At 41.3% G+C, this 8,849-nt stretch overlaps 1 protein-coding gene across 3 annotated transcripts in view; it reads left to right on the top strand.

Annotated features, from left to right (window-relative positions):
- The window catches only part of PDE4A (phosphodiesterase 4A), an 873,456-nt gene that overhangs the window by 331,652 nt on the left and 532,955 nt on the right, over positions 1-8,849 (top strand). The gene's annotated exons all lie outside the window — the stretch shown is intronic.

Genomic DNA, 8,849 nt, shown 5'->3' on the forward strand with positions numbered 1-8,849 from the left:
GACACACAGGCGTACCACTGCTCCGCACACGTTCTGCACACATGCTACCACGGCTGCGCACACTGGCTGCACACAGTCGACCACTGCGGCTCACACGTGCTGCACACATGCGGACCACGGCGGCGCACACGGGCGGCACACACGCCACACCCCCGAGCGAGCACACACACCCCCCCCCCCCGCGGCGGCGCGGCCCCGCGCGCGCACCCTGCCCGAGTGCACAACACACGCACCACCCACACACACCTCCACAACCACCCCAACCACCACACACACCACCACAACCATCCTCCACACCTCCCACTCTCTCCACCACAACCTCCCACACTCCACCTCACACTCCCTCCACAACCTCCCACTCCCCCACTCTCCCCCCTCACCACACACACCCACACACTCCACACTACTCCCACACACCTCCCACACTCCACACTCCCACACACCTCCCACACACCTCCACAACCTCCACACACCTCCCTCACTCTCCTCCCCCCCTCACTCCTCCCTCACACTCCACCTCTACCTCCTCACACCTCCCACACCCACCTCTCTCCACTCCTCCTCATCCTCCCTCTCTCCTCCCTCTCTCTCCTCACTACTCCCTCTCTCCTCCCTCTCTCCCCTCTACCCTCCCTCTATCCTCCCCACTCTCTCCTCCAATTCTCCCTATCTCCTCCTCTCACTCCTCCTCAACCTCCCTCTATCTCCTCCTCTATCTCCACCTCACTCCTCCCTAACACCTCCATCACCCACACATCTCCTCACTTCCTCCTCTCTCCTCCACATCCTCCACACTCCTCCTATTCTCCTCCTCTTCCTCCCTCTCTCCTCCCTCTATCTCCTCCTATTACTCCATATATCCTCCCTATATCTCCTCTACTACTCCATTTATCCTCCCTATATCTCCTCCTATTACTCCATATATCCTCCCTATATCTCCTCCTATTACTCCATATATCCTCCCTATACCTCCTCCTATTACTCCATATATCCTCCTATATCTCCATCTATTACTCCATATATCCTCCCTATATCTCCTCCTATTACCCCATATATTCTCCTATATCTCCTCCTATTACTCCATATATCCTCCTATATCTCCTCCTATTACTCCATATATCCTCCCTATATCTCCTCCTATTACCCCATATATTCTCCTATATCTCCTCCTATTACTCCATATATCCTCCGTATATCTCCGCCTATCACTCCATATATCCTCCCCTATATCTCCTCCTATTACTCCATATATCCTCCGCTATATCTCCTCCTATTACTCCATATATCCTCTCCTATATCTCCACCTATTACTCCATAAATCCTCCCCTATACCTCCTCCTATTACTCCATATATCCTCCTATATCTCCATCTATTACTCCATATATCCTCCCTATATCTCCTCCTATTATTCCATATATCCTCTCCTATATCTCCTCCTATTACTCCATATATCCTCCCTATATCTCCTCATATTACTCCATATATCCTCCCCTATATCTCCTCCTATTACTCCATATATCCTCCTATATCTCCTCCTATTACTCCATATATCCTCCCTATATATCCTCCTATTACTCCATATATCCTCCCTATATCTCCTCCTATTACTCCATATATCCTCCTATATCCCCTCCTATTACTCCATATATCCTCCTATACCCCCTCCTATTACTTCATATATCCTCCCTATATCTCCTCCTATTACTCCATATATCCTCCTATATCTCCTCCTATTACTCCATATATCCTCCTATATCTCCTCCTATTACTCCATATATCCTCCCTATATCTCCTCCTATTACTCCATATATCCTCCCTATATCTCCTCCTATTACTCCATATATCCTCCAATATCCCCTCCTATTACTCCATATATCCTCCTATACCCCCTCCTATTACTTCATATATCCTCCCTATATCTCCTCCTATTACTCCATATATCCTCCTATATCTCCTCCTATTACTCCATGTATCCTCCTATATCTCCTCCTACTACTCCATATATCCTCTCTATATCTCCTCCTATTACTCCATATATCCTCCCTATATCTCCTCCTATTACTTCATATATCCTTCTATATCTCCTCCTATTACTCCATATATCCTCTCCTATATCTCCTCCTATTATTCCATATATCCTCTCCTATATCTCCTCCTATTACTCCATATATCCTCTCCTATATCTCCTCCTATTACTCCATATATCCTCCTATATCCCCTCCTATTTCTCCATATATCCTCCTATATCTCCTCCTATTACTCCATATATCCTCCCTATATCTCCTCCTATTACTCCATATATCCTCTCCTATATCTCCTCCTATTATTCCATATATCCTCTCCTATATCTCCTCCTATTACTCCATATATCCTCTCCTATATCTCCTCCTATTACTCCATATATCCTCCTATATCCCCTCCTATTTCTCCATATATCCTCCTATATCTCCTCCTATTACTCCATATATCCTCCCTATATCTCCTCCTATTACTCCATATATCCTCCCTATATCTCCTCCTATTACTCCATATATCCTCCCCTATAACCTCCTCCTATTACTCCATATATCCTGCCCTATATCTCCTCTTATTACTCCATATATCCTCCCCTATACCTCCTCCTATTACTCCATTTATCCTCCTATATCTCCTCCTATTACTCCTTACATCCTCCCTATATCTCCTCTTATTACTCCATATATCCTCCCTATATCTCCTCCTTTTACTCCATATATCCTCCCCTATATCTCCTCCTATTACTCCATACATCCTCCCTATATCTCCTCCTATTACTCCATCTATCCCCCCCTATATCTCCCCCTATTACTCTATAGATCCTCCCTATATCTCCTCCTATTACTCCATATATCCTCCCTATATCTCCTCCTATTACTCCATATATCCTCCCTATATCTCCTCCTATTACTCCATATATCCTCCCTATATCTTCTCCTATTACTCCATATATACTCCCTATATCTCCCCCTATTACTCCATATATCTTCCCTATATCTCCTCTTATTTCTCCATATATCCTCCCTATATCTCCTCCTATTACTCCATATATCCTCCCCTATATCTCCTCCTATTACTCCATATATCCTCCCTATATCTCCTCCTATTACTCCATATATTCTCCCTATATCTCCTCCTATTACTCCATATATCATCCCTATATCCCCTCCTATTACTCCATATATCCTCCCCTATATCTCCTCCTATTACTCCATATATCCTCCTATATCTCCTCCTATTACTCCATATATCCTCCTTATATCTCCTCCTATTACTCCATATATCCTCCCTATATCTCCTCCTATTACTCCATATATCCTCCGTATATCTTCTCCTATTACTCCATATATACTCCCTATATCTCCCCCTATTACTCCATATATCTTCCCTATATCTCCTCTTATTTCTCTATATATCCTCCCTATATCTCCTCCTATTACTCCATATATCCTCCCCTATATCTCCTCCTATTACTCCATATATCCTCCCTATATCTCCTCCTATTACTCCATATATCCTCCCTATATCTCCTCCTATTACTCCATATATTCCCCCTATATCTCCTCCTATTACTCCATATATCATCCCTATATCCCCTCCTATTACTCCATATATCCTCCCCTATATCTCCTCCTATTACTCCATATATCCTCCTATATCTCCTCCTATTACTCCATATATCCTCCTTATATCTCCTCCTATTACTCCATATATCCTCCTATATCTCCTCCTATTACTCCATATATCCTCCCTATATCTCCTCTTATTACTCCATATATCCTCCCTATATCTCCTCCTATTAGTCCATATATCCTCCTTATATCTCCTCCTATTAGTCCATATATCCTCCTATATCTCCTCCTATTACTCCATATATCCTCCCTATATCTCCTCCTATTACTCCATATATCCTCCCCTATATCTCCTCCTCTTACTCCATATATCCTCCCTATATCTCCTCCTATTACTCCATATATCCTCCTATATCTCCTCCTATTAGTCCATATATCCTCCTATATCTCCTCCTATTACTCCATATATCCTCCCTATATCTACTCCTATTACTCCATATATCCTCCCTATATCTCCTCCTATTACTCCATATATCCTCCTATATCTCCTCCTATTAGTCCATATATCCTCCTTATATCTCCTCCTATTACTCCATATAACCTCTCCTAATCTCCTCCTATTACTCCATATATCCTCCCTATATCTCCTCCTATTACTCCATATATCCTCCTATATCTCCTCCTATTACTCCATATATCCTCCTATATCTCCTCCTATTACTCCATATATCCTCCTTATATCTCCTCCTTTTACTCCATATATCCTCCTATATCTCCTCCTATTACTCCATATATCCTCCTATATCTCCTCCTATTACTCCATATATCCTCCCTATATCTCCTCCTATTACACCATATATCCTCCCCTATATCTCCTCCTATTACTCCATATATCCTCCCTATATCTCCTCCTATTACTCCATATATCCTCCTATATCTCCTCCTATTACTCCATATATCCTCCCTATATCTCCTCCTATTACACCATATATCCTCCCCTATATCTCCTCCTATTACTCCATATATCCTCCCTATATCTCCTCCTATTACTCCATATATCCTCCTATATCTCCTCCTATTACTCCATATATCCTCCCTATATCTCCTCCTATTACTCCATATATCCTCCTATATCTCCTCCTATTACTCCATGTATCCTCCTATATCTCCTCCTATTACTCCATATATCCTCTCCTATATCTCCTCCTATTACTCCATATATCCTCCCTATATCTCCTCCTATTACACCATATATCCTCCCCTATATCTCCTCCTATTACTCCATATATCCTCCCTATATCTCCTCCTATTACTCCATATATCCTCCTATATCTCCTCCTATTACTCCATATATCCTCCCTATATCTCCTCCTATTACTCCATATATCCTCCTATATCTCCTCCTATTACTCCATATATCCTCCTATATCTCCTCCTATTACTCTGTATATCCTCTCCTATATCTCCTCCTATTACTCCATATATCCTCCCTATATCTCCTCCTATTACTCCATATATCCTCCCCTATACCTCCTCCTATTACTCTGTATATCCTCTCCTATATCTCCTCCTATTACTCCATATATCCTCCCTATATCTCCTCCTATTACTCTGTATATCCTCTCCTATATCTCCTCCTATTACTCCATATATCCTCCTATATCTCCTCCTATTACTCCATATATCCTCCTATATCTCCTCCTATTACTCTATACATCCTCCCTATATCTCCTCCCATTACTCCATATAACATCTCCCTCTATATCTCCTCCTATTACTCCATATATCCTCCTATATCTCCTCCTATTACTCCATATATCCTCCTATATCTCCTCCTATTACTCCATGTATCCTCCCCTATACCTTCTCCTATTACTCCATATATCCTCCCTATATCTCCTCCTCTTACTCCATATATCCTCCCTATATCTCCTCCTATTACTCCATATATCCTCCCCTATACCTCCTCCTATTACTCCATATATCCTGCCCTATATCTCCTCTTATTACTCCATATATCCTCCCCTATACCTCCTCCTATTACTCCATTTATCCTCCTATATCTCCTCCTATTACTCCTTACATCCTCCCTATATCTCCTCTTATTACTCCATATATCCTCCCTATATCTCCTCCTATTACTCCATATATCCTCCCCTATATCTCCTCCTATTACTCCATACATCCTCCCTATATCTCCTCCTATTACTCCATCTATCCCCCCTATATCTCCCCCTATTACTCTATAGATCCTCCCTATATCTCCTCCTATTACTCCATATATCCTCCCTATATCTCCGCCTATTACTCCATATATCCTCCTATATCTCCTCCTATTACTCCATATATCCTCCCTATATCTTCTCCTATTACTCCATATACACTCCCTATATCTCCCCCTATTACTCCATATTTCTTCCCTATATCTCCTCTTATTTCTCCATATATCCTCCCTATATCTCCTCCTATTGCTCCATATATCCTCCCCTATATCTCCTCCTATTACTCCATATATCCTCCCTATATCTCCTCCTATTACTCCATATATTCTCCCTATATCTCCTCCTATTACTCCATATATCATCCCTATATCCCCTCCTATTACTCCATATATCCTCCCCTATATCTCCTCCTATTACTCCATATATCCTCCTATATCTCCTCCTATTACTCCATATATCCTCCTTATATCTCCTCCTATTACTCCATATATCCTCCCTATTTCTCCTCCTATTACTCCATATATCCTCCGTATATCTTCTCCTATTACTCCATATATACTCCCTATATCTCCCCCTATTACTCCATATATCTTCCCTATATCTCCTCTTATTTCTCCATATATCCTCCCTATATCTCCTCCTATTACTCCATATATCCTCCCCTATATCTCCTCCTATTACTCCATATATCCTCCCTATATCTCCTCCTATTACTCCATATATCCTCCCTATATCTCCTCCTATTACTCCATATATCCCCCCTATATCTCCTCCTATTACTCCATATATCATCCCTATATCCCCTCCTATTACTCCATATATCCTCTCCTATATCTCCTCCTATTACTCCATATATCCTCCTATATCTCCTCCTATTACTCCATATATCCTCCTTATATCTCCTCCTATTACTCCATATATCCTCCCTATATCTCCTCCTATTACTCCATATATCCTCCCTATATCTCCTCTTATTACTCCATATATCCTCCCTATATCTCCTCCTATTAGTCCATATATCCTCCTTATATCTCCTCCTATTAGTCCATATATCCTCCTATATCTCCTCCTATTACTCCATATATCCTCCCTATATCTCCTCCTATTACTCCATATATCCTCCCCTATATCTCCTCCTCTTACTCCATATATCCTCCCTATATCTCCTCCTATTACTCCATATATCCTCCTATATCTCCTCCTATTAGTCCATATATCCTCCTATATCTCCTCCTATTACTCCATATATCCTCCCTATATCTACTCCTATTACTCCATATATCCTCCCTATATCTCCTCCTATTACTCCATATATCCTCCCTATATCTCCTCCTATTAGTCCATATATCCTCCTTATATCTCCTCCTATTACTCCATATAACCTCTCCTAATCTCCTCCTATTACTCCATATATCCTCCCTATATCTCCTCCTATTACTCCATATATCCTCCTATATCTCCTCCTATTACTCCATATATCCTCCTATATCTCCTCCTATTACTCCATATATCCTCCTTATATCTCCTCCTTTTACTCCATATATCCTCCTATATCTCCTCCTATTACTCCATATATCCTCCTATATCTCCTCCTATTACTCCATATATCCTCCCTATATCTCCTCCTATTACACCATATATCCTCCCCTATATCTCCTCCTATTACTCCATATATCCTCCCTATATCTCCTCCTATTACTCCATATATCCTCCTATATCTCCTCCTATTACTCCATATATCCTCCCTATATCTCCTCCTATTACACCTTATATCCTCCCCTATATCTCCTCCTATTACTCCATATATCCTCCCTATATCTCCTCCTATTACTCCATATATCCTCCTATATCTCCTCCTATTACTCCATATATCCTCCCTATATCTCCTCCTATTACTCCATATATCCTCCTATATCTCCTCCTATTACTCCATGTATCCTCCTATATCTCCTCCTATTACTCCATATATCCTCTCCTATATCTCCTCCTATTACTCCATATATCCTCCCTATATCTCCTCCTATTACACCATATATCCTCCCCTATATCTCCTCCTATTACTCCATATATCCTCCCTATATCTCCTCCTATTACTCCATATATCCTCCTATATCTCCTCCTATTACTCCATATATCCTCCCTATATCTCCTCCTATTACTCCATATATCCTCCTATATCTCCTCCTATTACTCCATGTATCCTCCCTATATCTCCTCCTATTACTCCATATATCCTCCCCTATATCTCCTCCTATTACTCCATATATCCTCCCTATATCTCCTCCTATTACTCCATATATCCTCCCCTATACCTCCTCCTATTACTCTGTATATCCTCTCCTATATCTCCTCCTATTACTCCATATATCCTCCTATATCTCCTCCTATTACTCTGTATATCCTCTCCTATATCTCCTCCTATTACTCCATATATCCTCCCTATATCTCCTCCTATTACTCCATATATCCTCCCCTATACCTCCTCCTATTACTCTGTATATCCTCTCCTATATCTCCTCCTATTACTCCATATATCCTCCCTATATCTCCTCCTATTACTCCATATATCCTCCCTATATCTCCTCCTATTACTCCATATATCCTCCTATATCTCCTCCTATTACTCCATATATCCTCCCTATATCTCCTCCTATTACTCTGTATATCCTCTCCTATATCTCCTCCTATTACTCCATATATCCTCCTATATCTCCTCCTATTACTCCATATATCCTCCTATATCTCCTCCTATTACTCCATATATCCTCCCTATATCTCCTCCTATTACTCTGTATATCCTCTCCTATATCTCCTCCTATTACTCCATATATCCTCCTATATATCCTCCTATTACTCCATATATCCTCCTATATCTCCTCCTATTACTCTATACATCCTCCCTATATCTCCTCCCATTACTCCATATAACATCTCCCTCTATATTACATCTGTATGTGACTCATTACAGGGCTTCTCCCTCTGGCTCTCCTCTGGATGTTCCATAAATGGTTACTGTTGCTCTAAACAATCCCACCCATT

The sequence above is a fragment of the Engystomops pustulosus genome, chromosome 4 (genome assembly GCF_040894005.1).
Source record: "Engystomops pustulosus chromosome 4, aEngPut4.maternal, whole genome shotgun sequence".
In the NCBI taxonomy this organism is placed as follows: Eukaryota; Metazoa; Chordata; class Amphibia; order Anura; family Leptodactylidae; genus Engystomops; species Engystomops pustulosus.